General features: G+C 45.8%; 1 long non-coding RNA gene and 1 other non-coding gene across 3 annotated transcripts in view; one reads left to right on the top strand and one right to left on the bottom strand.

Moving 5' to 3' along the window:
• LOC126998898 (uncharacterized) overlaps positions 1 to 23,248 on the top strand; it is a 160,249-nt gene that overhangs the window by 118,075 nt on the left and 18,926 nt on the right. The window lies entirely within an intron of this gene.
• On the bottom strand, positions 15,891 to 16,081 carry LOC126999080 (small nucleolar RNA SNORA23). Its single transcript, XR_007753131.1, has one exon. It is a non-coding gene; the product is annotated as a small nucleolar RNA SNORA23 (small nucleolar RNA).

The raw sequence follows: 23,248 nt of genomic DNA on the forward strand, positions 1-23,248 counted from the left end.
AGATATACGAAAGCAAAAGTATTAATTGATGAAAGGATAGAGATGAATGGAAGGGGATAAAGAGGGAAGAAGGAAGGTACTGAGGTGAAAAAAAGGACGGATGAAGAGACAGGAAGGACGAATAAGGTGGAGGGAGAAGGAGCAGAGGGATGGATGAAATAGGGAATAGAGGAAGGGACGGTGGGAAGTTTTTTTTTTTGTTTGTTTGTTTGTTTGTTTGTTTACGTGTACGCCTATAGCGCCGGTAGGCTTTCTTGTGGGGCCTGGATGGTAGTCGCCCCTAGCCCGTCATGGCGCAGGCAAGTGTTTATAGTGGCGCCATCTTCTCTTGGCTCAGCTCCCGGAACTCGTTCTTGATTCACTTGGACGGTTTCCTTTAGAGTCCGGGTTGATGGGTGGTCTTCAGGACAGCATGTGGCCAGTTTTAAGCCACTCGGCGGTGACTGAAAAATCCGAGGTGGTAGCGTGGGGATTCGAACCCGCGTCGTCCATCACGCTGTGAATGTGGGCCCAGCACGCTACCACTCAGCCACCGCCTACCCAGAGAGAAGAAGGAAGGTAAGGTGATGAATAAATCGACGGATGTATAGACAGTAAGGAAGAACAAGGTAAGGAAAGAAGAAGTGAGATGAAAGAGTTAGGGGGATAAAGAGAAGGATGGGAGGAAGGTAAAGAGGAAAGAAGGAAGGTTAGAGATAGTGTACATTCCTCACGCGCCCTCCAGGGACCTCTAAGGGATGGAGGCGCCCTTGTCGAGGCCCCTGATGAACGTTTACACCTTCCTCCCTCTTCCCCGCCTCCTCCCTCCGCCTCGCCCCCAGGACACCGTCGGCTGAACACGACACATCACTTGGGCGTTAGTGTTTCCTCCTCCCTCCTCCCTCCGATCCCCCCAACACACACACACACACACACACACACACACACACACACACACACACACACACACACACACACACATGACACCATTATATAAGCACTTCGTAGCTTCGTACTCGTGCTCAACAAGACACAGACACACACGTCCATCAAGTATCCGTGTGTGTGTGTTATTTTAAACCTATATGGGAAGGCGAACAAAGAGAATAACTTCCGTGTAATTATACAACGCGAATAGCTTTGGTACCTCGCTCTTTGTGTCACGGCATAAACAGAGAGCCAGTCCGCGTCTCCCGCCCTTGTCAGTAACACGTTCACTATTTCCTTAAATATGTCTTTTTCTGCATAAACTCAAAAGAAATAATAATATCAGGCAACATCATGTCTAATCATAACTACAGGTAATTCGTCTACCGACATGAAATTATTTAAATGCAAGCTATCCACCTGCCAGCCTCAATTATATGAACATCTCATGACGACCAAGTTCACGCAGCCATGAATGAAGGTGCGACAAGGTTGTGAAAAATGTAACACTGGCTCACGGGACGGACAGGAGGACAGAGGCTCAGCCTGCTGACGGAAAGGAACGAAGAGACCCGATAGACGGATACTGAATAAATCACAACACTAACAGCAACATATATAATGAAACGCAACACAAATAGAAACAGATTCGTTCCTCGTCTTATTCGTAACACCAAGATTGAACGCTACCTAAGGACTTATATGTAAAAGATTTAGCCACCCTCATTAGCAGGCACCCTACATTTCTATCCACTTCAGACATGTTCCAAGACTATTTATCAACTGAAGACATTAATTATATCCATATTGATAACCAACCTCCAATACGAATCCATTTGTCATGCTCATTGTAACTGTCAACATAAAGCTCCTATTCACCTTAACAGAAAAAGCACATTACTCCTTCTTCCCCGTCCCAAGCAAGTCATGTTTTGAGACCATGACGCACAGGAACACAAAGATAGAAGAGAGTACTATCTAAGGACGAGTCGGCCTACACATGGCGGCTCCTGAGAACCAGTTACTCTATTTTGCCCTCCATCCAGCAACTTAACCTCAATTTCTATAAATAACCTTCAGAGGGAGGCGTGAGCTCAAAGCATTCATTCACCTCCCCTGCAAAGACACTACAACATGTCCCTCCCTCCCTCCCTACAGACACCCTACAGCATGGCACTCTTCCTTTCTTTTTTCCTTTCTTCCTTTCTTCCATTCCTCCTTTGTGTCTTTGTGTCTTTCTTTCTTTCTTTCTTTCTTTCTTTCTTTTTCTTCCTTTCTTCCTTCCTTCCTTTCTTCCTTTCTTCCTTCTTTCCTTCCTTTCTTCCTTCCTTCCTTCCTTCCTTCCTTCCTCCCTCCTTCCCTCCCTCTATTCCTACCTTTCTCCATCCCTCCAGAACCCTATACAACATGTCCCTCCCTCACTTCCTTCCTCCATCCCTCCAAAACCCTACAACAGGTCCTTCCCTCCCTCCCTCTCTCTCTCCTTCCCTCCCTTCCCTACCTCCCGCCCATGCACGTGAGTTAGGTTCACGTTCGGGGAATAGATAAAACAAAAAGCTGGCATCAGGCAGGTAAAGGCTGGTGAGCAGTGCCATCACTCGGTTGTCAGCGCCAACGAGATAATCCAGCGAGCGGCGGCGGCGGGTATTCCTGTCTGCTCCGCGAAGCACAATTATTAGGCGTCTCATAATTGTGTTCATTAAACAGGAATGACTTCAAAGGCAGAGGGACACAAAGCGAGGCTCCCGCTACCCTTTGGCCCAATCACCCTCCTCTGGGGCCGCTCCGCTGGTGGTGGTGGTGGTGGTGGTGGTGATGAAGGAGATGGCGGTGGTAGTGGTAGGAGTGAAGTATGATGATGATGGTGAGGATAATGATGATGATGCTAATGACGCTGTTGTTTATGACTGACGATGATGCTGAAAATGTTAATGATAAAAACAATGATGGTGATAATGGTGATGACAAAACACGATGAAGATAAAAATTACGATAGTGATGATGATGGGGATGATGGTGATGATGGTAACAATGACGGCAGAAAAAAGTAGATGCAATGAGGAACGGCAGCCAAGTATAGTGGGAGCGGCATGTTGTCCACACTTTCATTCTACTTCACCCAACTTCACCCAACTTCACCCCACTTCATCCAGCAGCTTCATTCCCCAGAGGCCGTCACCCCTCACCACCACCACCACCACCACCACCATCACCACTACGACTACCCTCATTCTCCAGCAGTTCCTCCCACTCCTTAAGCAAGACACCTGGAAGGATACAAGGAAGGATAGGAGGAGTAGGAGAACAGAAAGGAGGAGACGAAAAACGAGATCGAGAATATTGTGGTAGATAGGGATAAGGAGAACCAAGAGAAAGAGAAGAAGACAGGTGTGGTGATGGTGGTGGTAGCAATGGTGGATGAGGATGGAGGGGATGAGGACAAAATGGAAGAGCAAGGACATGAACAAAAACAAGAAATCGAAGAACAAGAAATGAAAAAAGAAAAAGGAGAACAAGAACAAGAACTGAGAGAAACAAGAGCAATAGAAGAAAAAGTAAAAAGAAAAAAAAAGGAACAAAAAGATCTGGAAACATGATAAAGAATATAACGAAAAGAGAGAGGAGGAGGAAGACAAGGAGAAGGAAGACAAGGAGAAGGAAGACAAGGTGAAGGAGGAAGAGGAAGAGAAGGAAGCAGGTTTCTGGCCCCAATTTGCCCGCCATATTTGAATAATACTGCAGCCGCCATTTGCCGACATGTGCCAGCTGCGGCCTGGTAGCAGCGCGCCGGGAAACAATATTGGTACATCACTCAATATCGCGCCTTATTATGAAGATTATATGCTAACGCTCCGCCGCCTTTCTCTTCTTCCTCCTCCTCCTCCTCCTCCTCCTCCTCCTCCTCCTGCGGCTTTGAGATTTCCGCGTCCTGGAGCCCAGAACGCCGCATCTCAGTCTTGATTCAATGACGATTCTCCTTATTTTTGACTGGCGCGCTTTCCTCGCCCAGACTCCTCCCTCCGCTGAATTCCGTAGAATCACTCCATCGGGGAAAGAAGAAGCAGCAGCCACGGCAGGAACATTTTCACGCTACGTTCCTCTCACCTTTTTACTAAAACTCGAGTCGTCCCACAAGTCTTGCTATGCCGCCGGTGCTGTCCCCCTCCCCAACCCTCCCTCTCTCACTCCCCTCTCCTCCTCCCCTCCATCATCCTCCCCCCTTCCCCCCCAGTATACCCTCGTGCGCCTCCACACACTCGCGGTATTACATATATTACTGTTCCTTGATATTTCCATCTTTGCTCTGGAATTTCGTAATAATGGCGAAGAAAGTGTGTCAGTGGATGTGTAACTAAACGTGTGTGTGTGTGTGTGTGTGTGTGTGTGTGTGTGTGTGTGTGTGTGTGTGTGTGTGTGTGTGTGTGTGTGTGTGTGTGTGTGTGTGTGTGTGTGTGTGAGCGATGTTTTGATGGATTGGTGGGTAGTGGGTGGATTGACAGGGTTATGAATGGATCTAGAGTGGATGGGCAAGGAGGGTGACGATTTTACCAGAGAGATGAAAAATATATAATTGAAGGCGATTAATAAAAACACTTATTCCTTTCGTAGTAACTATTGAGAACATGGAGAACGGCTAGATACGAAGGGAACGAATAAAAAGAGGGAAAGCATTGTAATTAAAGAGAGATAGGAGAATAAAAAGTAATATGGAAGTATACAAGAAAAGAGAGAGAGAGAGAGAGAGAGAGAGAGAGAGAGAGAGAGAGGGAGAGAAAGAGAGAGAGAGAGAGAGAGAGAGAGAGAGAGAGAGAGAGAGAGAGAGAGAAGAGAGAGAGAGAGAGAGAGAGAGAGAGAGAGAATGAAGAGGAGAAAGAATGAGTTGAGAGAGAGAGAGAGAGAGAGAGAGAGAGAGAGAGAGAGAGAGAGAGAGAGAGAGAGAGAGAGAGAGAGAGAGAGAGAGAGAGAGAGAGAGAGAGAGAGAGAGAGAGAGAGAGAGAGAGAGAGAGAGAGAGAGAGAGAGAGAGAGAGAGAGAGAGAGAGAGAGAGAGAGAGAGAGAGAGAGAGAGAGAGAGAGAGAGAGAGAGAGAGAGAGAGAGAGAGAGAGAGAGAGAGAGAGAGAGAGAGAGAGAGAGAGAGAGTGGGCAGGTGTGTTAGACTATATTATTGGGTCGGCACGGCAGGGATCGTGATAACAAAGGCTGTGATGGCAAGGGTTAAGATCACAAATATAGGAAAGGCAAAAGTGTAAATATTTAGCACTGCATGGTCAAGGTGGCAGAGGATGGAATTCCAAGGATCATCATTGTCGCGGGAGAATGGCATGGGCTGATATCACAAGGGTATTAATGCCAAAAGTGGAAGTATAGCATTGCAAGGTTATGATGGCAGAGAGTGGAATTGCAAGGATCAGGATGGTCATGGTATTGATAAGTATAGTGCTGGATCGGCATTTCAGGGTGGGGATGGCAGAGGCTGAGATAACGAGGGTATGGATGGCAAGGGTGGAAATATAGCACTGCAAGGTTGGGGTGGCAGAGAGTGGATATGCAGGGATCAGGATGGCAATGTATTGATATATATAAAGTGCAGGATCGGTGTTGCAGGGTGGGGATGGCAGAGGCTGAGATAACGAGGGTATGGATGGCAAGGGTGGAAATATAGCACTGCAAGGTTGGGGTGGCAGAGAGTGGAAATGCAGGGATCAGGATGGCAATGTATTGATATGTATAGTGCAGGATCGGTGTTGCAGGGTTGGGAGGGCAGGATCACAAGGGTTGGTGTCGCAAGGGGTCACAATGGCGAGGGTGGAGGTATGGCAACACGGGTCCTTTGTGTCCGCCAGCCGCCGCGCCCGTGCCCAGGGGAGGGACGGCCGCTGCCCCGTGTCCGGCCGCCGCCAACAATGAGGGTAGGACGAGGTGGGTGCTCCGGGGTCAGCTGCTGTGGCCTCTGTTGACGTGTCCCTCACCCTCCTCGTCCCCTTTTACCTTGGCCCTTCTTAGCCTTCATTTTATCCGTCCGTTCATCCTTTCCTCGCCCTACTCCGCGCCTTTATTCTCTATGCTGTGATATATATATTTTTTTTATGCTGCCAAACCTAACCTAACCTTCCTCGCTCGCCTCTGCGTCTTCATTCTTCTTCTTCTTCTTCTTCTCTGCCTCATTAATCCCTGAGAAGAAGAAGAAGAAGAAGAAGAAGAAGAATGAAGACGCAGAGGAGAGCGAGGAAGGTTAGGTTAGGTTTGGTAGCATAAAAAAAAAGGCGTCTTCATTCTCCATACACAGATATTATTTTTTACGTTTATGTTCTGCGTCTCTTCTTTTCCTTCCTCTTCTTTCTATCCCCATCCGTTGTTTTGTTTCATTTATCTTTCCTATGCATCTTATCTAAAACCTACACCATTATTCTGTGACATTTACTTTCGTCAAACTTCTTACGTTCCGCGGCGGCTTCACACTTCCTTCTTCTCAATAAAAGTTGCATTTTTCCTCTACCGCCATACCTTATATCTGTATAGTTCACCATCCTATTTCTGGCCATTGCTCCATTTTTTCTTACTCCTTTTTTTTTTTTCCTTTCCACCACTTTGTCCCCCTTCATTAGATCCGTCTTTATTTATCTTGCCTTTTATCCTACATTTGCTCTCCATCTTTATCTTCCCTCCTGCCATTTTTCAACTGTTGTATTTAATCATCTATTCCTTCCTTTCCTCTTCCTTCTACTTTATCTCTCCTTCCACTTTGCTTTCTTACATTTTTCATGCCCGCCCTTTATTTCTCTTCACTTCGTCCAGTCTTCACTCTCCCTTCCAAACTTTCTCTTCTTCCACGAATTTCTTCTTCCCTTCTTCGAAACTTCCTCGTCTTCTTTTCATACTTTCCACTCCTTGCATTCCTTTCGCACTCGTCTCTCCTTTCTTATATTAATTCTCCCCTCTTCCTCAGCCTTTCTCCCTTCCTTTTCTTTATTTTTTTATTATTATTCTTTAGAGGTCGTTCCGCGAAGTCTTGATAGTCATGTGGTGAGTTACAATACAGTAGTTATCTTCAATGCATGGATAGGGAAGACAGGCGGTGATAGGTGGGGTTAGGCTTACAAGAGCTACCCTGATTAAGCCGACTAGCTTTTGCAGACTCCTTAAATTCTTTTATTTTACTTTTCTCTTTTTCCTTCATCTCATTTTCTTCCCCGTGGTCAAAAGCCGCTGGATCACTTATTTATCTTATCCTATTCTTCTTTCTATTCTTTTTTTAAACATGCGTCGTTATCCTTTCACTGTTTTTTTCTTCATAAGCTTCACCTACTTTCTTATCCTTTACTAATCACGAACCTTCCCCTCCCTTCATCCATCCCTCTCTTCTACACTCTTCAGCAAGCTTCCCTCAAAGGCTGTTCCCGTGTAGCAGTGGACAGGACGAACTCGGGGAACAAGATTACACAGGAAGACCCTTAATAATGATGTCCCCTGATGACAAGAAGCGCCCCCCCCCCTCCCCCAGTCCCTCCCCTGCACTCCTTTTCTTCCTCCTCTTCGTCCTCCCTCTCTTACACTTCCTCCTCCTCCTCCTGTTCCCGCTCTTCCAACTCTCTTTGTAGTGGGATAAAGGCGACACCACGAAAGAGGCGAGGAGGGCAAAAATAAACCAGCCTGACACGCGGGCGGGAAATAATCAAGGAAGTCCCGCCAAGTCCCCAATTCATTAAAGCGAAAATTCCTCAACCTCTTATTCCTTCCACAGTTCTCTCCCTCTCTCGCTCTCGCTCTCTCTCTCTCTCTCTCTCTCACCTGGCCCACTCGTCCCTAACCTCATCTTTTCTTCTTCTTACTCCCCCCCTCCCTCCCTCTCTCCCTTCCATCTTGCTTCACTGTCCCGTTTCTTCTTAACCTTCCGTCCTATACTCACCACTTCCTTGCTCACCACCACCACCACCAGCTTCACCTCCCCCTCCTCCTTTTCTTCTATTACTTTTCATTGACTCTTCCTCTTCTTATTTTTATACTCCTCCTCCTCCTCCTCCTCCTCCTCCTTCTTTTCTTCTATTCCTTTTTTATTTACTCTTTCTCTTCTTATCTTTTATACTCCTCCACATCCTCTCTTATTCCTCTTCCACTTCTCCTCCTCCCCTCCTGCTCCTCCTCCGCCTCCTCCTCCTCCTCCTCCTCCTCACCACCACTCTTTCCTCCATATTAGCAATTAAGGCCACAGCTGAAACACCCACAATTAGCTCTTTTTCCGGCAGATTAGGAGTGTAAATGACACAGCTCCGTCACCGGGTGAAGACTAAATATTTTAGCGTCTTCATCAAGATTTTCCCAGCACGCTCTTAATCACATTAGACTGCTAATGAGGTTGAAGAGCCGACTTACACGCTGCCCCTTCTGATGAGCTCCTTGCGGGATGGAGCGGGGGAGGGGGGAGAGGGGGAAGGGGAGGGGAGAGGAGGGAGGGAAGGGAAGAGGAAGATGGGGTGGGGACGTGGGAGTCTTGCCTTGCCTTTCTTTTTTTTCTCTCTCTCTTTATTCAAAGTGTTAAGCTCCGTCCCACTTTTTTTCTTTTCTTTTTAATCGATGTAAAGGAGATTTTTGCACCGCCGCTGTTGATTAATTAATTGGTGACAGAGGTGAGGTATTTAAGTGTCTTGTGTGTGTGTGTGTGTGTGTGTGTGTGTGTGTGTGTGTGTGTGTGTGTGTGTGTGTGTGTTAAAGACAGACACAGACACAGACACAAACACACAGACAGACACAGACGACCCACCAGACAAACAAACATAGACAAACAGATACCGAGACACAGGTTAAAAAAAAGCAGGAGAGTCGCAATGCTGCCAAGAAAGGAGAGAGAAGCGAGGGAGGGAGGGAGGGAAGAAGGAAAGAAGGAGAGAGAGAGAGAAGAGGGAGTATCGTTGCTATAGCTGAGAGCGGACTGGGCGGCGGAGAAGTTTAAAAGTTTGTCATGAAGTTATTGCCTGTGTGTGTGTGTGTGTGTGTGTGTGTGTGTGTGTGTGAGATAGTATACAATAGCATAGGGATATACAGCACAAACCACAATATATTCATACTTGACAGTGGAATCACACAACATAGAAATACATAAGAAAGGAGACAATGACGCTGAAGTTGATGAAGGTAACGCTGAAGGTGACGATGAAGGTGACGATGACGGTGACGATGACGGTGACGATGAAGGTGACAATGACAAGGATGAGCGCGGCGCCTCGCAATATGTCAACATTTCATCAACATGTTCAGCGGAATCATAAAAAAAAAGTTATTGAGAGAAGCAACACTAATACGCACACGGCGAGAAATATTGCGAGCACCGAGTTATCTCCCTGAGTGAGTATTTTCCTAATAGAGCGATGGGGTTTGCAGAGACGAAGGAACACCCTGAATGAGAAAAGCGGCGGGGCTAAGGTCGGTGCTCGCAGACGCTTCTTCCTCTCACATCAACTATTTTTATGGGGCGAAAAGGAGATTGATCGGGTTCTCAGGAGTCATTTTTTTCGGTTCATGAAACAGAAGAGTCAAACTACCATAGGGTAATAAAACTACCCATGGAAACCCCTACGAAGGTCTTGTCAAATATATGTGCTTGGTTGCCGAAATTTTTAACCCATCCGCTGCGATTGGCACGGATTTCGCCTTCACTGGTAGCCTGATAACATACACTCCCAGGTCTTTCTCTGCTTCTTTGGTGGATAGTGGAGTGTTTCCCATGTGGTATTGGTGTGCTGGATATCCCCTCCCAAAGTGCAGGACTTTACATTTTTCCTAATTGAATTGCAGCAGCCACTTTTTGCTCCATTCTTGTAGTTTGGTGATGTCTTCTTGTAGGAAATCCGCAGTCAAGGGGTTAAGAATATGGCCCAAAGCTTTTTCATCCTCCCAGACGCGACGCGGGGCGCTGCATGGTCTGGCCGGGCGATATAAATATTCCCGACTCGCGCGCCAGTCATTTCTCAAGAGTCTGCTTTCGTTTGGTCACGTAGCGCACCGGTGTCGCCATTTTTCATAAGTTAGTGGCCGGCATCGCCTCTCCGCCGGGAGGACGTAGGGCGCGGCGTCTGGCGCGTCTGGGCTCAGGCCCCGAGTGGCTTGGAATATCCTTTTGGTCTCATGCAAGGGTAACTTCGTCATTCCAGTCATCCAGAAGAAAACATGATAAGGAACTAATATGACCCCATTTATTGACGGAGTGCTGCGCGGCTTCAGACCACCCTCCCCCCTCCCTCCCTTCTTCCCTCCCTGCCATGCGTCTCGGAGGTTAATTTTCCACATTTTATCTCAGATCGTTTTCTGATCGCGAGAGCTGCTGATTCTGAAAACTTATTAGGAAAGGAACTTGCTGCAAGGTGGAACGAAATAGTTCTATGAAAGAGGACGTGAACGTATAGCAACAATAAAAAAATAATAATGAAATATTGAAATATGTTTAAAATTACCATGACCCAAAAGCATGAAATATCATAAAGTTAATGTGACTTTCTCAAAAACACAAAGGTGCTTAGGAAAGCCGTTTCACCAAGGAAGACAACAATCTCTGACGACACGCAAAACACGAAAAAAAAGCACCCTTTGGTTCCACTCAAGCAACAACACATGTCCGACCCACACAACCCCTTTCGGCACTTGAGATTGAAGACTATCATACTAACTATACTCCCTATACTACTGTGGGCGTCCCCTTGATCTCCTATACTCAGGGTTGTCTGGTACAGAAACAACCATATGAGCAGGATCGACGTCGAAGATCATCATGACAACAGAAAATCTAAATTCCCAGTTATTAGCACGTAATTCCCAGTTATTAGCATGTAATTCAAGAGTCAGTTATAAGTATTAACAGTGACAGAACAATGTGTGTGTGAATGAATAATCAATCGAAATTTTTATTATTGTAGTGCAGCAACTTGTCAGATGGGCGAGCCTCCCATAACTCACTCTGCGAGGGAGGTAACTCTTTAGCCGACTAGTTAAGGAATGGCTCTCCCGTCTTGCTGGTCGCGGGTTCGATCCCCGGCGCCGGCAAACCTTTCCTTGTCTGGATTAATTTATCGTGTGTTTCGTTATACGCGGTGGTCGTGTTGGAGCATAGTAAAGAGAAAAATTCTGGTGTTTCACTGGTGGGAAAGCGGTGGCATCCTCTCCTGTGATTTTGTTGTGTCACCCCGAGTGGGTTACAGGTAGAGTGATGGCCCATGCTCTCCGAAGTTCATAGATAATGGGAAATCTCAACACACAGAAATTAATCTAATTAGGAGTGGGGAGCCGTGTAGTGCAGCGACTTGCCTGATGGGCGAGCCTCCCATAACTCACTCTGCGAGGGGGGTACCTCTTTGGCCGACTGGTTAAGGAGTGGCTCTCCAGTCTCGCTGGTCGCGGATTCGATCCCCGGCGCCGGCAAACCTTTCCTTGTCTGGATTATATCTCGAGTGTTTCGTTACACGCGGTGGTCGTGTTGGAGGATAGTGAAGAGAAAAATTCTGGCGTTTCATTATTGGTTCAGCCTACTCTACGTGATTGTTGAGTTTTCGTCCCCACTTCAGGTCGCTGCTCCACGCTGGGACTGGAGCAGCACAGCCAGGCGCGGGAGGCAACCAGGTTCGGAGCAGCACGTCGACTCCAGTGCTCCACTTTGGTAATTGATTTCAACCTCGTCCTTTACTCAAAAGATTAAAATTGAAATCATACATGTCGTTCAGAAGCAGCGAGAGGCAAAACCTTCAACGTCCAAGGATACACTCGTAAGATCTCAGGTTTCGCTACATACATATAGCAAAGAACAGGTGAACACGCCCAGGAGCTCAGCGAGCAAGAGGCAGACGCGCGCAGGTCCTTTGTATGGCGGCACCCGTGTTTGAAGGGTTAACTTTTTTAACGAAAATGGTTTGTTTGATCATTGAATAAACTTCCGAACTGCGTACGACATAGCCTTTAATGCATTCACTAAATTTACATATTAATATTCAACCGCGCAGCCACGAGTCAAATGCTTCATTCATTCGTACGTGATGTTTATATACGAGAAACCAAAATTGCCACGTCGCGCAGCCTCCCTTCTTCACGAACCAGGGAAAAACACAAGTAAGGGATTCAGCCAGCGCGGCCCCGCTGGTCACTCATGCCGGGGCACACGCAGCCACCCGTCCACCGAGCCGCGCCCCCGTCCTCGGTCCCCGGACAAACAGGGCGGTACACTCCTGACAAGCCTATGAATAAATGAATAAACATGAATTCAGTTTACCACATAAATCACTTCTCAACCTCATTTCTGTTTCACTCCCTCAAGCATATTGAATCTGCCGGTCCATATGCATTTAAGCAACTCTTGATTCAATCCACTGATTCATCTGAAGATGGTAATCAGACAAACGATCCGAGTAACACAACAGTCACATCTTCAAGCAGTGACTGACTCGGCCGTGAACTGCGGTACACTCCTAGGATGGCTCATTCCCTGGCAGTCTCTTTTTATATTATTCTAGTTTCCTTTCTTAACAAGAGTGCCTTAATTGATGTATGACGTTACCTACGTATATAAAGGTCTATTTGCTAGGTGCTGCCGCCAGCATGATGGACCCCCAGTGCTGCCTTGCTCCTGCCTAACACTCCTTCCTTGGTTTTCTTGAGTATGCGGGATCGTACTGCTCCACCAGAGAGTCAGGAGGAGAAAGGATCCCTGTTAGACACCAACAGATGGTGATCAGCGAGCCTCATCGGCTTATTTCACCATGTATACTGACGAGTGACAACCCTCCCGACGAGCGGCCGTGTCAGTCTCCTCCATCCTAAGTAGATCATTTTATTTCCTTCCATCCAGGACAGAAATTAATAATGTATTACTTTCTATCTTCTAAGATGCGCAAAATTCTGTCACTGCATATATTCCAGCCCATGTTACTGTTCATTTAATGTTTTCATCATACAATAATCTATGGATTAAGGTGTAAACTTAAGGCCTTTTTCTTTCATGTCAAGTTACTGTCAAACCAATCATGATCCTGCACACAGGTATCTTTTTTCATTTTTTTCTGTCACGAAGATAAGTTCTCATTTGATTAAACACTGATGGTCGAGGTCGGTCTAAATTTTCATGAGCCGCAATGAGTTCACGAAGATCAACACCCCTACTCTCCTATCCCCCCCAACCCTCCCCCTTTCACCCACACCTAAACACACCGCCACACTTCGATCCTCCCAACCCACGACCAGAACACTGCCAATAAAACACGAACCCTCATCTCTAACACCCACTTTCGTCCCATATATGTATATCCCCCACGCTAACTACCCTCACACCCACGCTCGCTGACTCCCGCCGACACATCAACCTATTCCTCAACCATCACCACCAACAGACACTTCGGTCCTTGTATGCATTCCTCCCACACCCACTCCTCACTCCCACGCTAACTTCCTCCCACCATCAACCCCCTATACTCCAACACCCAACATTCCCTCCCGTCCCCTGTAAGTAATCCTCCCACAGACATACCTCACACCCACGCTGACTTCCTCCGACACATCAGACATCAGCCGTACCACCGTCAGCCAGTCAGCCAGCCAACCTGTCAGCCTCGACGTCAATTATTGGGGCAAAAGGGTGTCATCGCACGAGTATCTTAAGAGAGAGCAGCATAAAGGGAGCGGCGGCGGCGAGGCCCTTATCTGAGTGTGCAAGGCTGCGTCCCTCTCCCGCCACGGCCGTCACCTGTCAGCCGCCACTCCTCAGCGCTGCAGCGGGGAAATGACACAGATTTTATCGAGTCAAAGGAGGAATTTAGGGCGTGTATGAATATAACATGGCCGCTGCGAGGAGGGTGATGCCGGCCTTATACCAGACACCTCCTTCCCTCCGTTTCTCCCCTATAGCTTTCTCTTCTTCTACCTCTTCTCTTCACCTTGCCACCTCCCCGTCCCTTGATTTCTTCCCCTATAACCTCCTCTTCCCGTCTCCTTTTCTCTCCTCTTACCTCTTCCCTTCAACCTTACCTCCTTCCCCCTGTGCCTTCATTTCTCCCGTATAACTTTCTTCTCCCCTTCCTCTTTCCTCTCCTCTTCCCTTCTTTACAAGACACCTTCCCTTCGTCAGTTGATTTCTTCCTCAGTAACCTACTCTTTTCTTTTCATCTCCTTTTACCTCCTCTCTTCAACCTTCTCTACAAGACGATACCTTCCCTCCGTCCCTTGATTTCTTCCTCTATTACATCCCCTCTCCTCTCCTCACCCTTTACCTTTTCTCTCCCCTGCTATACATGAACCCTTTCTCCTCCCTTCCTTTATTCCTCCCGCACGTAACCTACTCTTTTCCCTCCCCTTCTTATTCCCGTTTTCTTCTCTCCTGTTCTCCCTCCTTCCCACACCCCCACCATTGCCGCCGTGACAATGACTGACTGATCCGATGAGTGAGTGATTGAGTGAGGGGAAAAAACGTTACACTTTGCATGGCTGGCGAGGACTTGCTGCTCCCTCTGCTAATGTTATGAACGACGTGCTGGCTGAAAAATTGACTGACTCACTGTTTCCACGAGCTGCCGTGATGATTCAAGGCCGACTTTTAAACTGATTTGTGTGGGTGTGGGTGAGGGTGGGATTCTGTGGAGGTGGGGTGGGGGTCTGCGTGTGTGAGGGGGGATCTGTGGGGGTGGTGTATGTGTGTGTGTGTGTGTGTGTCCGTGCCTGTGTGTGTGTGTGTGTCCGTGCCTGTGTGTGTGTGTGTGTGTGTGTGTGTGTGTGTATCCATCAAAGTGGTATCTTGATTTATTTTTTACACTGTCCTTAATTTCTCCAATCGACCCTCTCCTCTTCCTACCGTGTTTTTTCTTCTAGAATCGAGCCATCCGCCTCTGGAACAAACTTCCTGCAAAACATGTTTAATGCAGAAACGATGAACTCTTAAAGATTGCATTAAAGGTTATTATTGTTGCGGTAGGAGTGAATTGAACGTTCCCGCACGTTCATAGAGCAAGTGCTTTAATCTGCTCCGGAGGTCACTGACAGGCCCAATGAACTTATTAATCACTTTAGACAGAAAGCCTCGTAATAAGCCAATAGGCTATATTTTGCCTGCTCTTCTATATGTGTACGTTCTCGTGTTTTCTCCTCCTCCTCCTCCTCCTCCTGCTGCTCTTCCTCGGCCTCTACTATTCTCTTCCAGCAGTTTTCCTTCAACCCTTTTTCACCTTCATCATTAACTCCCTATATTTTCTTCTCTTCGACCTGGGACTGATCTTAAAGAGAAAGATGAACTACTCATGACATATTTTGATTCAAAGCTCAGTCGTGACAGTTTGCTGTTGAACCCGATTCAGAGTACCGCACACTCTCTGGAAGGTGGTATTCAGATCCAAATTAGTCAGTGTACTGTCTTAAAACAACAACAACTATGGCGGTCTCAATTCCCTGCGTCTTAAGTGTCGGGGTTACAGTACTTTGTATTTGTATCTGTACTCTTCCAGGTCTACTTGCACCGTATTTGATAAGCCCCTTCCTCCTCCCCCTCGTCCTGCTACAGTTTACCACTATAGTAGCCTCCCCCTCAGATACCCGCCTCTTCCCCAAGTTCTCCATAGCTCCCCTTCACACTCGTTTTACCCTTCCAGCAATCTGAGTCTCCCATAACAAACCCTAACAGAGCCGGTGTTGCCGGTACAAGTGTCTGGCATTATTCCTTCGCTTTACCTGACCCTCCCTACCTCTCTCTTCTTCTCCCGTCCCATTTCCTCCACCCATTTCCCTTGTTTCCTCCTTTCTCACACCCTCTTATCTTTAGTCTTGTCTCTCACTCTATCACTCTTCCTCCCTTTCTTCATTACATTATATGAACACACACACACACACACACACACACACACACACACACTCGCTCGCTCGCTCGCTCGCAGGCACGCACGCATACGCGCGCACACACGCACGAACGAACGCACACACACACACACACACACACACACACACACACACACACACACACACACACACACACACAGAAGGGGAAATGGGAAGGGTGTGTGGAGGGAGGGGCAGACCTAACCTGACTCTTCCCTCTGCCACTGCATCCCCACCCGTCTCATTTCCCCTTCTCTGTGTGTGTGTGTGTGTGTGTGTGTGTGTGTGTGTGTAAAACACACACACACACACACACACACACACACACACACACACACACACACACACACACACACACACACACAAACACAGAAGGTGAAATGGAAAGGGTGTGGGGAGGGAGGGGCGGAAGTGAGAGTCAGGTCATGTCCTGACTGAGGCCCTGACCTGATTCTCCCTCAGGACCTCACCTGACTCTCCCTCAGGACCTGACATGACTCTCCCCACTGTCCCGCCCTCCCCACACCCTTCTTGTTTTCATCCTCCTTATCTCTCCCTGTTTCCTCCACTACTTTTCCTTGTTCTCCCTTCTTACATCCTCTATCTGTATTTTTATCTTGACTCACTCTGTCCCTCTCCTCCATTTCCCCTTCCGTATTTAACTAATTGTGATATAAAAGAAGTGAGCTACGCTCATATTGTCCTTTCTCTGAGTATTCTTCCGGCCCGCCAAACTAATTCCTGCTCGAAGTTCGTATTTACGAAGCAGATGTCGAAAGTCGAAACAAGAATTAAAGAATCATTTATTGAGACCGCGTTGTAACAACGAAACGTTGTAGGAAGTGTTTATAAGAACGTGGGAAAGGTCAGTAGGAGTGTGGGAAAGATTTGTAAGAGTGTGGGGAGGGTTTATAAAGCCTTAAAACATATATAAATAATAAAAAAATATAAGGTCGCTACTTCGCGGATTTTCGCCTATCGCGGGGAGTTCTGGAACCTAACCCCCGCGATAGACGAGGGATTACTGTATATGCCAATCACGCCTCAGGGTGGCACACTGACAGGTCGACACACAGATTATCAGGAGGTGGATAATTATCTTATTCCCTCTCTCCCCTTTTCCCAAACACGTCTCTGGAAATGTTGGTTTTAATGTCATAAGGAGGCGTTTTAAAATGCTGTTATCTTTATGGGGGGCAAAATTTACAGCCTCTTGCCCTACTTCTTTGATAATCGAGTTGAAGCGATATTATAACCACGAGACTCGTTGGGTAAGACGGGGTTCCCGGGTTCTCTAGAAGAATCATAAAAACAACTCGGTGACAACAGGAACATCGAAACACATATTAATACAGGAAACACGCAGCACACTCAGGCAGAGTTATGTGCCTCTGAAGAGTGAAGCGCGTTAATGCAGGTGTTTTGTCGGGCCCGGCGCTGCAGGTCTTGTGAGAGGAGGAGTCGAGGTGATCTGGGGTGCTAATGGGAGTGTGTCGCCTAACGAAGGTGGTGCCGTAGCCGCCTTCGCCCCGTCGCCGCCTATAATAACAGTTGGCGTGGGGCACTAACACCTGCTAATGAGCAATTACTCCCTAAGTGATGTTATGGCGGTGCAAACCGTCGCCGCCGCCTCTTACATCACTCAGTGCCAAGACAATGACAGCGGCGGAGGCGGCGACGGCACAACAACAACACCTCTGCTGCACAATGGCGGCATTGTCACACAAGGACCTCCGGCAGCTGTGCCTCGCTCCGCCTTCCTCGTCAGCCAAGGCGCAGCACGGGTGCTGTGACACCTTCTCCCTTTTGAGTACCTCGTTTTCAATCTCTGTTCCTTCAAAACAGGTGCACAACAAGTACACGTACCCAACATGCAAAATAACGAGCCAGGACCACTGATTGGCTGGCAGTGATATATGAAAACAACTGCTTAGCGTTCGAATATTTCTTAGACAATTAACATAATATATATATATATATATATATATATATATATATATATATATATATATATATATATATATATATATATATATATATATATATATATATATATATATATATATATATATATATATATATATATATATATATATATATATATATATATATATATATATATATATATATATATATATATATATATATATATATATATATATATATATATATATATATATATATATATATATATATATATATATATATATATATATATATATATATATATATATATATATATATATATATATATATATATATATATATAGAAAAGTGCAAGAAGTCCTTAGTGGGCCCTCTTGCCGATATCTTTAAAATGTCGGTAAATTCTGGGTATGCCCAATCAATGGAAAGTAGCTAATGTGACGCCGATTTTCAAAGGGAACAAGTCAGCCACCTCAAACTATCGCCCAATTAGCTTAACATCAGTTGTGGGAAAGATGTTAGAGTCGATTATAGCCAGGAGCATTCAGGACCATCTAGAAAAGCATAATTTAATTCATGACTCTACAACATGGGTTCACAAAGGGTAGGTCTTGCCTTACTAACCTGTTGTCCTTCTACACTAAAGTGATCGAGGCGGTGGACAGAGATGAAAACTATGACATATTATATCTAGATTTCAGTAAAGCGTTCGACAAAGTCCTCATCACCGGCTATTACTAAAATTACAGGCTCACGGCGTAGATGGAAAGTTTTGAGCTGGATCAGGGCGTGGCTGCAGTGGTAGGAAGCAGAGTGCAAATCAATGGTAGGAAATCTGAATGGGGCAGTGTTACGAGTGGAGTCCCACAGAGTCGGTGCTGGGTCCTCTGCTTTTATTATTTACATCAATGACTTGGACACAGGAATTAGTAGCGATGTCAGTAAGTTCGCAGATGATACCAAGATCGGTAGAGTAATCCAATCAGACAGCGACGCTACCGTTCTCCAGGATGAGCTTGACAGACTATATGATTGGGCGAGGAAGTGGCAGATGGAATTCAATGTCGGGAAGTGTAGCATTTTGAGTGTAGGTAGGAATAACCTCTTACACAATTACTCCTTAAATGACACTCCTCTAAGCAGGTCTGGGAGAGAGACTTAGGAGTCCTAGTGAGCGCTGCTGACCTCCGTCCTAGGCTCAAGACTCGTACATTTCAGGCTAAAATCAGGCAAACAGAGTACTAGGTTTCATCTCAAGAAGCGTGAGCAATAGGAGCGCTGAAGTCATCCTCAAACTTTACTTAGCACTAGTTCGACCTCATCTCGATTATGCAGTTCAGTTCTGGTCCCCCTACTATAGAATGGATATCAAGATGTTAGAATCTGTCCAGAGGCGGATGACGTAAAGATGATTCAGGGGTGAGGAACTTGCCTTCATGAAGACAGGCTAAAGCAGTTAAATCTACACTCTCTAGAAAGGCGAAGGGTGCAGGAGACTTGATCGAAGTTTATAAATGGATGAAGGGATTTAACACAATAAAGGGGATGTCAATAAAATTTTGATAAGAGTGAAAGAGCCAGGTAGGACCGTGGCAATGGTTTTAAGTTAGACAAATTCAGATTCAACAAAGACATAGGCTAGAATTGGTTCACTAATAGAGTGGTGGGCAAGAATGGAACAGGGTGGGAGCCATGTTGTGGGTTAAAAGCAATACCATAGATACATTCAAGAAGGTTAGATAAAGCCATGGATGGTGAGGTAGGTGGGGTTGAGTGTACAGGAGCTGTATAGGAACCCAGCCCCTCTTGCAGACTCACCTTTACGTTCTTATATATATATATATATATATATATATATATATATATATATCTTGTACGTGGTTAAAACTATCACTGCTTTTCTATTCGACTGACTAAAGACCTTTCTATTGACCAGCTCTTGACCAGACAAGGGGAGGGTAGGGAAGCGGATCATCGTATTGAGAGCAAAGGCAGGCGGTGTCTCTCGCGCGTATATTTGTCGTGTGTTGTGTCTGAACTTTATCGCTCGTCATCCGCGTCATCCGTCACCGATCACCCTCCATATGCCCGTCAGGAGGATAAATGAATATATATATGGTGAATATATATTGATATCTCTGTGTATATACTCCTATGGTTGCTGTGTAATTTGCCTATCTTCATGAACATCTCCATTTTCACTCACTGTTGGTCAGCCATCACGCGTTACGAAGGTGGAGGAGGATGGGTTCAGCTTCCCTCCTGTGTTATTGGCTCCCGTGGTTTATGTCCGTAGCAGCGTTGCATTTCTCTTGTCTTAATCGTTCAACATCCTCACCATAACTTATCCGTCGGTATTTACGGTCATTCAAAGTGGTATAGGAAGGTATAGTGAATGTGTTAAAAAGCTTCTCTGTGACATTTCCTCCCGTGGTTTATGTGTGTATTAAGATATTTAGTTTCTTATGTTAATCGTTGGAAATCCTCGCCATCACTCATCGTTCACCATTTATATTAGATGACAAGGATAGCGAAAAGGTATGACAATGTTCTAATGTGTGTGTATGTGTTATTATGTCCAGCTAATTATGTATAAATGGCATGAGTGAAGTAATAGCTAGTCGTTCTGTATACCTTGTGTCAGGGAAAGTGTGTGTGTGTGTGTGTGTGTGTGTGTGTGTGTGTGTGTATGTGTGTGTAAGTGAATTATGTAATCGGCTTGAAAGAGTAACTGTGTGTGTGTGTGTGTGTGTGTGTGTGTGTGTAAGTCTAATTCTGCAATGGGTTTGAAGAGTAACTGTGTGTGTGTGTGTGTGTGTGTGTGTGTGTGTGTGTGTGTGTGAGACTTAGGGGCATTATAATTCTCGCAATTTACACAAACTCACTCGCACCAGCTCGCCACTACAGCACAATTAGAGCGGCTCGAGTGTCTCTAAGTGCCAGTGACTGGCTGAGGAAGAGTAATTTTTTACCTTACTCGTTCATCTTTTCGTTTTCCGTTGTCAGGGGTGATTTTCGGGGATGAGTCGAAGTTACATTACAGCGGTGTGTTCGGGGGGTGAGGCAGGGCAAGAAACTGTTGATATTGTTATTCTTCTACCTATTTTTTTTTTTTTGGTCAATGCTATTTTCATCTTAATTTTCCCTATAGCCTAATATCGTTTTCTTAACAAAGCATCTACCTTTGACTCGTCACTTAATCTTTAAAAATCATTTATTACTATTACTACTTATCATTAATCTCGTTGGCGCTGCAATGGAGAGAGAGAGAGAGAGAGAGAGAGAGAGGCCTCACGTGTCTGGACCCAAAGAGGGGCCTGAGGGGAGATTAGAGTTTCATTGGTGATGGTGGGCGACATGGAGGCGATCCTATCTGACCTATTCTGCTCCTTCTCTCACTTACTATCTATAGCAGACCTTGTGACATACCGTTTTTCGCAAATATCTTTCAAACGAAGACTCGTATCAGCATGGGATTTTGGCACAGATTGTTTCCACTCCGCTAATTTTTTGGCGCTATTGTGCATATAGATGCAGTTAATTATGGCGTTTACTCCTGACTGTGATGGCAAAACCTGCATGAGCCACTTACACATTGGAACAGGTGAGGTGACGTATTTGTGACGTCGTATCCACCACCTACCTCCACCCTGGCTTCCCCTTACCCATACTTTCCCTCCTTCTCCCCCGCACCCTCTCTTCCCCGCCCTCTTTCTCCCCATTTGTTCTCTCTCTCTCTCTCTCTCTCTCTCTCTCTCTCTCTCTCTCTCTCTCTCTCTCTCTCTCTCTCTCTCTCTCAGTACACATGCGATGTGAAGCTTTGCACATATGACTTGTCTATAATGGCGGATAACTCGAAAAGTATACCAAGTATGGTAGGGTGTTTTATGCACGACCCTGATTCCTGTTCAGGTAACTGGATGTTGCTTAAGTGCTGTATGAGGTTTGTTTGGCAATTATACAACCATTGAAAGAGTTGTACGAGTATATGACCTTCCTTCACAGGTTACGTTGAGCGTATGATGGGATGAAGCACAAATGACGCTTGATCATTTATGAAATCGCGTAAGAGAGACGGAAAGGAATAAGGATGGAATTGAAGCAGAATTCATTGCAGAGTAAAGACGTGAAACGAAACTGGAGAAATATATGAAAATTTTCTTCTGATATTAGGAAAGACTGCTTTACGATATGTGTTCATGTAGATAGCTATGTTAAAAGTCATAGCACCACAAAAATAGACAGAGTATATGATGGGTGGATTAAGTTTAATAAATAACTGACCACATATATTACTTCAAAATTCATCACCATCAACAAACAGGTCATCCTCGTCATCACTGTTGATGCTGATGCAGACTTCATATAATTTATATTTACATGCCATTAATTCAAGTCATACGTGTGCATGTATTCATATCATTGCATCGCAAGTGAGAGAGAGAGAGAGAGAGAGAGAGAGAGAGAGAGAGCTGGGGTGAGGAGGGCAGATATGGGGAGAAAGAGCGGGGAGAGAGTACGGGGAGAAGGAGGAGAATGGAAGGAGGAAAGGAGGGGTGGGGAGTAGGGGAAGCCAGGAGTGGAGTGGGGGTGGATACACGTCACAAATACGTCACGCCTCACCTGTTCAATAATGAAAGTGACACGCAGGTGCAGGATGAGGATACGAACTGTAGATGTGCTATGGGAGGCTTGGGAACACGAGGAAGGAAAGAGTTGAAGAGAGAACGATGAAAGAAGTTAGTTAAAGGGTTAGAGGTGAGGATACGAACTGTAGATGTGCTATAGGAGGCATGGGAACACGAGGAAGGAAAGGTTAGAAAAGGGAACGATGTGGGAAGTTAGTGAAGCCGGTAACACCTCTGAATATCCGACTACAAGGACCTAGAGATCCTGGGTGACCTGACGAAAGAGTAGTTGAGAATAAGGCGACGGAGGGCAGTTAAATTGACAATATTGGCAGAAAGACAGCACGGGAAGCAATACTGCGGTGGCTTTTCAAGAGGTAGAGGACAATCAATGGGAGGAAGGGAGATGATTTTATGAAAAGTCTTAGTAATATAATCTTCATAGACATTTCGATGCACTATCTGCATGCGACATGACTCGTAGGCATTGTGTTGAAATTTCCATGTATAGTTTATGACCCTGGTGGTGGCTGTGACAAAGCTTCTGTACCATGAGCGTGAGGAACACTCTGGAGAACCAAACCTATCATCTTTGGCCTTGGAAATGGTTGTTGTGACAGTCCAAAGCGTCTTAGAATACTTTTGTTTTACGTTTCGCCTTTGGCACCGGTGTGTAATCATCTGTCATCCGGTGTCTAGACATCTCATCCTTAATTTCGCATCGTGGAACCCAATCTTTCTTACTTCACTAAGTGAAGCGTCTAAGTGTAAATAAGTACCAAGGAGGACCTAAAAAGCGATGCAAAGTTGAGACAGGTCACAAGAAGAAGTGATTATTTCATATCGTAGATTATATACATACATACGTCATCCTTTGGTTTCATAATAATATAAATAAACTTGGGTGGGACAGATCCCGATAAGCAGTCGACAAAAGACACGGTACCGTGTCGAAATTCA

This window comes from Eriocheir sinensis, chromosome 15, assembly GCF_024679095.1.
Source record: "Eriocheir sinensis breed Jianghai 21 chromosome 15, ASM2467909v1, whole genome shotgun sequence".
In the NCBI taxonomy this organism is placed as follows: Eukaryota; Metazoa; Arthropoda; class Malacostraca; order Decapoda; family Varunidae; genus Eriocheir; species Eriocheir sinensis.